Here is an 8913-nt window from a genome sequence, read left to right as displayed (position 1 = left end):
CTCTGCTACTCCTAGTATGATTTTGGGTAATTCCTCTAACCTCTTTGGCACCTCTGTTTTCTTTCTATGGAATGAAGCGATTGAGCCAGATCTCCTGAGTTTCTTCTAACTCGAATATGTGAATAGCACTATGTACAATTCCTGGGAGCTCATAGGAGAGGTGCTATGGTGGTGGTGGTGGTGGTGAACCCAATGAGGACTGGAGGCTCACCAAGGTTCCATGGCAGACAAAGCTGAGACTCAATGCCAGAGCCTTTGACTTCAAATCCATCATGCTTCCACTGTACCATTTCACTTGAAGAGAGAGGACTGGCCTTCTCCCCTAACTCCCATCAGATGAGGCACATTTTCTTCTTTTTCCTCTTATGCTTCCTGTCAATATATCCTAACTTCACCAATGCCTGCCATCTTCCAAGTACCTCACTTGGTCCTTGTCCTCTCTCCCCCCAATCAGAATGCCCGTTTACTGAGTTCATTCCCCCTAGGCATATCTCATCAGAGTAGTTGATCCTACAGTACAATTTGCTAAAAGTTATCACTCTTCTGGGAGTATTTTTTTTTAATTTTAAACATTTTATTTGGTCATTTCCATACATTATTCACTGGAAACAAAGATCATTTTCTTTTCCTTCCCTCCCCTCCCCCCCCCCCCCCCCCCGCCTTTCCCTCTCGCATAGCCGACGCACAATTCCACTGGTTATCACATGTGTTCTTGACTCGAACCCATTTCCCTGTTGTTGGAATTTGCATTAGAGTGTTCATTTAGAGTCTCTCCACAGTCATATCCCCTCCACCCCTGTAGTCAAGCAGTTGCTTTTCCTCGGTGTTTTTCTCCCACAGTTTGTCCTCTGCTTGTGGATAGTGTTGTTTTTTTTCCCCTAGATCGCTGCAGATTGTTCAGGGACATTGCATTGACACTAATGGAGAAGTCCATCACCTTCGATTGTACCACAATATATCAGTCTCTGTACAATGTTCTCCTGGTTCTGCTCCTTTCACTCTGCATCACTTCCTGGAGGTTGTTCCAGTCTCCATGGAATTCCTCCACTTTATTATTCCTTTGAGCACAATAGTATTCCATCACCAACATATACCACAATTTGTTCAGCCATTCCCCAATTGATGGGCATCCCCTCGTTTTCCAATTTTTGGCCACCACAAAGAGTGCAGCTATGAATATTCTTGTACAAGTCTTTTTCCTTATTATCTCTTTGGGGTCTTCTGGGAGTATTTTTATCCCCAAATAAGAACTTATTTACTCAAATGAGTCTCTGAGATTGTGGGGAAGATATTTTTCAGCTGAGAGAGGGATCTGATGCTTGTTTCCAATTCCCTTCTATGAGTGCTCCCTAACTCCACACACATGAGCAGATGTACCATAACCATTCTGCCAGACTAAAATACATGAAATAAACATTGTTTAGAAACATTTACTCTCCCAGCCAGTTATTCCCTGGCGTGCCTCACTTTCACAAGTATCTCAGAGGGTGGTGTTCAAGCAGTGGTGGGAAAATGAGCAGTTTTGAAGGTAGAACTAAGATGTCGCACTTCGATTTTTGCTGAAGCTCATTTCAACTCTGAAGTTTTAGGATTCTATCTTGTGTGACATCGACAGCAACTGGGAATATGAAGTGTCAAGTAGGAAACAACCTTTGAAATCATCTAGTGTAATTTCCTTTGTTTTTTAAGATACCGAATTGCTCAAGGTCCCAGATAGATTTAACAGAAGACAGTCATACAGATCTTTGTGTTCCTGATTCAGAGATCTTTACATCTTTTTTTTATTGAGATTTTATTTGAAATCAAATTCAAATTGTCAAAGCTACAAAAGGAGGAAAAACATCTGTGTGTTTTGTTTTTTTTGCTAGGTCACAACACCCTAGAGCAAAATATCACTACTGCCAGCAAATCAGTTACATACATTTCTGATGAAATTCATAAACACAAAAAATATTTCCTTTTGAGAAGCAGCCACAATGAAGATATTTTTGTGCAATATAAAACAATGACAGGTCTACAGATGCAGTTACTAATGAGTATACACATGCATTCACACAAAAAAATTTCAAGAATGCTCTTACATTTAATTTTTTTTTTAAAGACTGTTCAGGCACAGAAACAAAATTCCATTTCCAGTAAGCGACAGCATTGTAAAAAATGTAATTTTTTTTGGTCAGTGTCTGCTTTTCTCTGACTTTTTGTGAGATCTGTGCAGAGATTGTAACTGAGACCTGAATTTCTTCCCTGATTTTTTTAGGGGACCTAGATTGCGATCACCTAGACCTTTTAGGTGTCCTTGAACCAAATGGTGATCTTTTGGCCTTTTTACTAACATCTCTAGGACAATCTTTGTGAGATGACTTGGAATATGAACTCTCTTTGTGAGACCTCTCTGATCACTCTGATTTTGGAGATGGGGATTTTGCTCACCTACCATTCCTGCTCCGAGATGGACTGGGGGATGTAAGATGTTGCCTTTTCCTTTCTTTTCTCATAGACATGCATTCATCTTTTTCCTTCTTGTTTTTGGATAAGGATTCCAATGTCTCTTTATCCTTGTCTCTCTCACATTCCCTTTCTAATTCCTTCTCTTTTCGTAGAAGTTTGTCTCTGTAATGTTCTACCTGTTCTTGAAAACTCTGCCCTTGTTTTTTCATTATTTTCCCAAATTACAATTCATCCTGAAACTTCATCATGTTGAGTTCTATTTCTTGAAGCTTAGCTTGTTTTTCTTCACTCATTTCAGAATACTTAATAGAAGACTCGGACTCTGTCATTTCTTCTTTGATTGGATTGGAATACAAATGATGCTCTTCAGATTTGGAGCTCTGAGTATCCTCCTCATCTTCACTTTCTTCTTGATTTTTATTTTCTTCTTCTGATTCTTTATGCTGGTCAAATAACTTCCATTTAGATGCTGTAACCGCTTGTGCTTCCAATTCCAATTCCCCTACTGCTTCCCATTTGAATGGGGCTGTTTTAAAAATGGGCTCATTCTTTTTGAATCTTCAGAGGTATCCAAAGGCACACCATCGAGATCATCATCAAGTGACTTAAAGGGGCTCCATCAAGATTATCAATAGAAGTGGCATCAATAGGAATTTTATCAACATCTTCCAAAGGTACACCATCCAGCTCTTTCTCAATGGGAGCATCATCAAGATCATCTGGTACTTTCTCTGTTTCTTTTTCTTCAATAATATTTATAAGTCCCAAAAATATATTTTATAATCTGATCAAAAATGTTTCTGGATAAATTGCCCAGTCTTCCTGTGTTCTGAAACAGGCCATTACTCTTTGCTTGAAGCTTTCAGACTATAAGTGGCCTTGAATTGTACAGTAGGTGGCATTGAGGTCTGAAAATACCTGATGTAACTTTGTTTCAAAAAATTTTCTACAATACAAAGCACTGGCAACTTATGCTGAACAATTATACAATTTATATAATTATATAATCTGGCAATCTTAACTAGTGGTGTTTTCAAGATGGACAGTGAGTCAGTAATAAAATCCATAATTTCTTCAGCAGCTTTAGCAGAAAACTATTGCATCACCAATATTTTTTCGAGGAGTTAGTTCACGTAAGATTTCTTCTAATTTATCTCTCTGCCATTCCTTAAGTGCTCCTTTCTTGCTAGGTTCCTCAACAAATGCTTCAGTTTCTTGCTCTTCTGACATCCCATGCAGGTATGGATTTAATGGTGGTGGTCTCCAAAAAGATCCATTTTTGAATATATGAAAATCATCTGTTCTCCACTTAGTTGGAGCATCTCCCTGTCAAACTGAATAAAGCTTCCATCAGTAGTAAAAATGTGCTGGAGTCTGGATTTCAAATAAAAATCTGAACATAGGATTGTTGATTTCTCGATTCATGATCATGGCTTCAGACATTGGTCCTTCACATACAACAAACTATCATTTGATGTATCATTATGAGCAAATTTCTTCTCAAAATCCTCCTTGCTTTTTAGGTGGAGGTAACATTGGAGAATTGGGGTTCTTTAATCTCTCTCTAGGCTGAGCATTGAAAGGCAAGCCAGATGGTGGAGGAGGGGAGAGTATGTACCATTATAGAAAGTGGAATGTATATTGGATGTGGTGGAATAGGTATGGCTTGATCCCACCCTAGTTTCATTTCAGAGGACATGATCATCCTTCTGTTTAGATTTTTCAAAGCTCTCTCAGCATCTCTTCTATTCATAAGGGCCACAAAACTACAATTCCTTTCTCTTGCTCTTTCATCATCTGTTCTTGGCCACATAATTTTGGCACTGGCTAATGATCCAACCCTCCCAAATTCTTGGCATAACATTTCTTCATCTGTGGGTTAGATCTTTAAATTTTAAAAAAATTTATTTTTTCCCCAATTTTTTTTAAACTTGTGAACTTGACAAACCCTAGTTAATATGAACATTTCCATCTATGAAGACCAGAAAGAGGTTTGTAAATGAAACCTCTTAGATTCACTTTGTAAAGTATATGAGGGGATTCTCTTGTTAATTTAGCTGGGATTGTCTTACTGTTGACCAAAGCTCTGGGATGAGGCTCCCACTGAGTATGGTAAGGGTACTTGTCTCATTGGCTTGCAGAAAATGAGAGTAGTTCTCAGGTGAAGTTCTCCAGGAAGAGCTGGGCAAGGCCAGCCTGTGTCCAGTAAGGATCACATGCAAACCCTGGCAAAAGATCCAAGAGTGCCAACACAGGAGGCATTTCTGGTCATTGGGTCCCCATCCCTCTGTCCTTTGGCTCACCCTTGCTTCCAGTTTACCTTTCTTTTATCTAAGGGTTTTAATTCATATTATTATTGATATTGTTATTGATTTCTTGTTGATTGTTATTGATTTCTGCTTAAAATCTCTCCATATAAAAGTGGAGCTGGTTTAGGAGTACTATCTCAATGTGCCTCCCATCCATTTGGGGCACCTGGAGTGAAATACACCTTCCCGTGTCTCACGTTGAAGTGGGACACTTCTTTCTGTCTCTCTGCACATTGATTCTTCCCAGATTGAATACATGCACCCCTATCATTAATCACACAAGAGGGCAAAATTCTAGCAAGTTAGAGTAATTAATGAGAATTCCTACCACTCCTGGAACAGAAGGGGGGGGGGGTTGCCTCTGGGACTGCTTTGCTGAGCACACCTGCTATGGTGCTCATTTTCCCATCAATCCCAGTTCTGGCCACTGATCACAGTATTGTGAATTGTGTGATGCAGCAGCCACAGCAATAGTTTAGTATAGACTCTCACAAGGGAATAACTGGGGGCATCTGCCCAGATATTCAATGCCTGCTTAATCAATCTTGTTTGTACACACGATCCCAAGATGGGAGACCAGTTTGTTGACTTGAACATAAGCTCTCAGCTCTTCTTTAAAATTTTCCCAGAAATGACTAAACAGCCCCAAGAGTCTCTGAATCAAAATGTCACTAACTGGTGGACTTTGAATAACATCTGTTTGAATATGTCTCATCTCCATGGCAATGCAGGGTTACAAGCTATTAAATTTAATGTACTAGTACCAACATTGTCCTGCTTATCTGTGTTCCCATCTGCACTTCCTTCTGTTTTCTGCTGTGTATTTTTTTAAAAATGTTTCATGAACAATCTTTTCCTTTTTTTAAAGCATCAGTGTCATTCCCCACCATAATTCCACCCACTCACCCTAAATAATTGAAAACTTTCCCTTTTAACAACTACGTATAGACAAGTGAACAGATTTACACATTGGTCTTTTCTAAAAGTGTTTTCCTCATTCTGATTCTATGGTCCATCACCTTTTGACAAGTAGTGGGAAGCATGTTTCATCCTTAGTCTCCATAGCCATGATGGCTCATTGAGTCAGAGTTCGTCAGTCTTTCAAAGTTGTTTTCCTTTATTACAATGAGGTCATTATATAAATTATTCTGGTTCTGCTCACTTTACTCTTCCATCCATGTGTACAAGTCCTCACAGGTTTCTCTGTGTTCATCCCTTCTGCCATTTCTTATGGCTCAGTGATATCATATCCCTCTTGGTCTTTCTACTACCTGTTAGATTTAAAATAGTTTTGAGCGTTAAATAGTTGTAGATAAGAGAGTGGGAGCCATAAACTGTGATAATTAAAATGTTTGAGCAAGATAAATATATATAACAATTATGACCGCTGAAATATGTTTCTACTGTGTCTTGGGTTTATATAAATATAAGATGGTCACCAGGGAATATATTCCCAATTTATGAATATGCCCAAGCCAACTGGGTTTTATAGAGAAATTTAATTTATAATACACTGATTAATCAATAGAAAAAGAGAGAAAGTAAGAAAGGAATAAGAATACAGTTGGTTTTATCATTCACCCAAGATCTCTCTAGGTAAGGCTTCTCATGCCAACCTCAGGCTCCACCTTCAAGAGAGCCTTCTTTCAAGAAATGTTTTCAGAGAATTCTCCTCCTGACTCCTCCTGAGTTATCCTTTCACTGCCTCCTTCAAGATCTCTCCCGGAACTCTCTCTCCAGGACCTCTCTCCTCTCAGACCTTCTTCAGAGCATCCTCCTCTCCTCTCCTCTCTCCCCAGAGCAAAACCTCCTCCAGAGCAAAAACCTCAGTCCTCCTTCAGAGCCACCTCCTCAGTCCTCCTTCAGAGCAACCTCCTCAGTCCTCCTTCAGAGCCACCTCCTCAGTCCTCCTTCAGAGCAACCTCCTCAGAGCAAAACCTCCTCCTCCCTCCCGAGCTTCAGACCCCGCTCTCTTTCAAGCCAACCATCTAAGTTCCCTCCCCTCTGTTCTCACATCTACCAATCACTGTCGATGTCTCCCCTCTGCCAATGGTGGCTCTAGTGTAACCCAGGACCACCCAGAGGTCTGCCCCCTTTGCACATGTCTGTTGAAGGTCATATTCTCAAATAATTAAATCTTGATCTTTGCTGCAGCCCTTCCTAAATCCTGTTACTCTGAGTAGGGTGGAGATTGTAGTTTCCAAGACCTGGTTCTGTCATTCCAAGTATCTCTATTGTATCAATTCTAAAATCAATCATGAGTCAAAGAACTTCCTGTTCTATGCTTAAGCATAGGTCAAAGCCCTTTCCATTGCTTAGCAAAAGGTTTCTGTCCTAAAGTAGTCTTAAGTAGGGAGAAGGATCCTCCCATGCCAAGGAGTTTCATATTCCAATAGAGTTCTTACTATCAGTAGGAGATTTTTTCAAGTATGAAATTTCCCAATGGGGAAATTTCCAACATTCATAAGTCTAAGAAATTTGAAGGTTACATACCTTATGCTTCTCTCACATCTAGATCTCACTTCCTTCCTTTCTTCCACTTCTAAAGACTTCTTATATCCTCATGTTAAGACTAGTTTCATTCCAATATTTTTTTGGAAATAAAGCCACATCAAAGTCAAATGAGAGATTTATCCCTGTAGGTTAAGTATGGTAGGGACAAGAAATAGGACAGATAACAGATGAAGTAATTTTTCTGGAATCATAGGAAAGTAATGGCAGAGTCAGGATTGAAAACTCAGGTCCCAGAATGACGAGAATAATATACTATTTGGTCAATCTTCAGAAAAAAATCTGCTTCAAGATAAATAATCAAATAAAATCAAAAATAAAGTAGAGATCAAATCCCACTGCAATCTTATAATTGCACCTGAAAATTTTTAGGCCCTAGCCTTGGAGTATTTGAAAAAAACAGAAGGATTTAGAAAGGCCATGATGTTTTCATGGAATAATTTAACCTTAGGAATCAATCATTTCACTTTATTTCCTTTGTTTTGGGGACAAGGGAGATGCTTGTTTATTCTTGTCTTTTAAAAATAGAATCTAAAGATCCAATTTTTCCCAAGTTCAGCAAAGTCTCAAGTTTCCCTAATTGAATGCCTAGGTCCATGCTAGTTTCCAGACTTAGAGAAGAAGTTGAGAATGAAGTGCTGGTGATGTGGGCAAACCACAATAAAAAGGGTCAAGTTTGGGTCAAGTTTGGGGATGATGAAATCTGGTTCCCAGCAATCCTTGTGAAACAGGAAGTTGCCAGTCATGACACTGGATAGCTGTTGATTCAGCATCCACAAAAATCCTATCCCAGGCCTCATACATTTTCCTTCCCTGATTAGCCTAGTGTTCGAATTGCAGCTGTGAAAGCTAAGCCATGAGGTTGACAGGTAAGCTTTAGACTAGTTGGCTCAATTTTTGCATTTTGAATGCAAGCTAAAATATCTTTCATAGTAATTAAAAAAAAATAAAAATGCAATGCATTGCAGTGTTCCCTTGTCTTCCAGTTAAATTATTTTCCCAGGTCATTTCAGGGAAATTTCAACCTGGACTGGTTCCACACTGATCTCTGAGAGGGAAGGGAAAAGCAAAATGGCAGGAATGGCAGGACTATTGGCCAATTCCTTCTCTCAGATACCAGCCAGGAAGGATTTATACAAGTGTTCACAAGATTATGGAACATACTGGAGTGTGTTCAGCCTTTCTGAGTGTGGAACTACCAGTTTCCCTCCCAAAGGACCATCTGCCTGAGGGCTTTCCAAAATGTAAATTCTGATATTAAACACTTTCCTGGAGGAATGTCAGCTCTCTGGATTCTGGAGAGCATCAAACCACCAAAATGAAAATTTTAAATAATTATCCTTAAAACAATTTTTGCAAATGGCTTTTGTTCTTGCATATGGTTAGTAGCTCTGGCATTTCCCTGAAATTTAGACATATTTCTCTCTTAAAGTCTCTCATACAGGATTTTAGACTTGTAAATTTTAAGTAAAAAAGGGGCCTCTGGGGCCTCTAGTCCAATCCCTGATTTTACAGGTGAGGAAACTGAGGCCCTCAGAAGTTGTGACTTGTGTCAGGTCACAAAATGCAGATAAGAGGGAGAATCTGAACCTGTGGTTTTTCCCTTTTGTGTAGACAGTTACCCATTAAATTCTAGACTCCTGAC

General features: G+C 39.3%; 1 pseudogene; it reads right to left on the bottom strand.

Annotated features, from left to right (window-relative positions):
• Positions 1-1909: 1909 nt before the first annotated feature.
• LOC100618827 (U2 snRNP-associated SURP motif-containing protein-like) lies at positions 1910-5826 on the bottom strand (annotated as a pseudogene).
• Between the last annotated feature and the right edge of the window lie 3087 nt (positions 5827-8913).

This window comes from Monodelphis domestica, chromosome 5 (assembly GCF_027887165.1).
Source record: "Monodelphis domestica isolate mMonDom1 chromosome 5, mMonDom1.pri, whole genome shotgun sequence".
In the NCBI taxonomy this organism is placed as follows: domain Eukaryota; kingdom Metazoa; phylum Chordata; class Mammalia; order Didelphimorphia; family Didelphidae; genus Monodelphis; species Monodelphis domestica.
The sequence above is the reverse complement of the archived record's forward strand: the minus strand, read 5'-3'. Positions and strand labels throughout refer to the sequence as shown.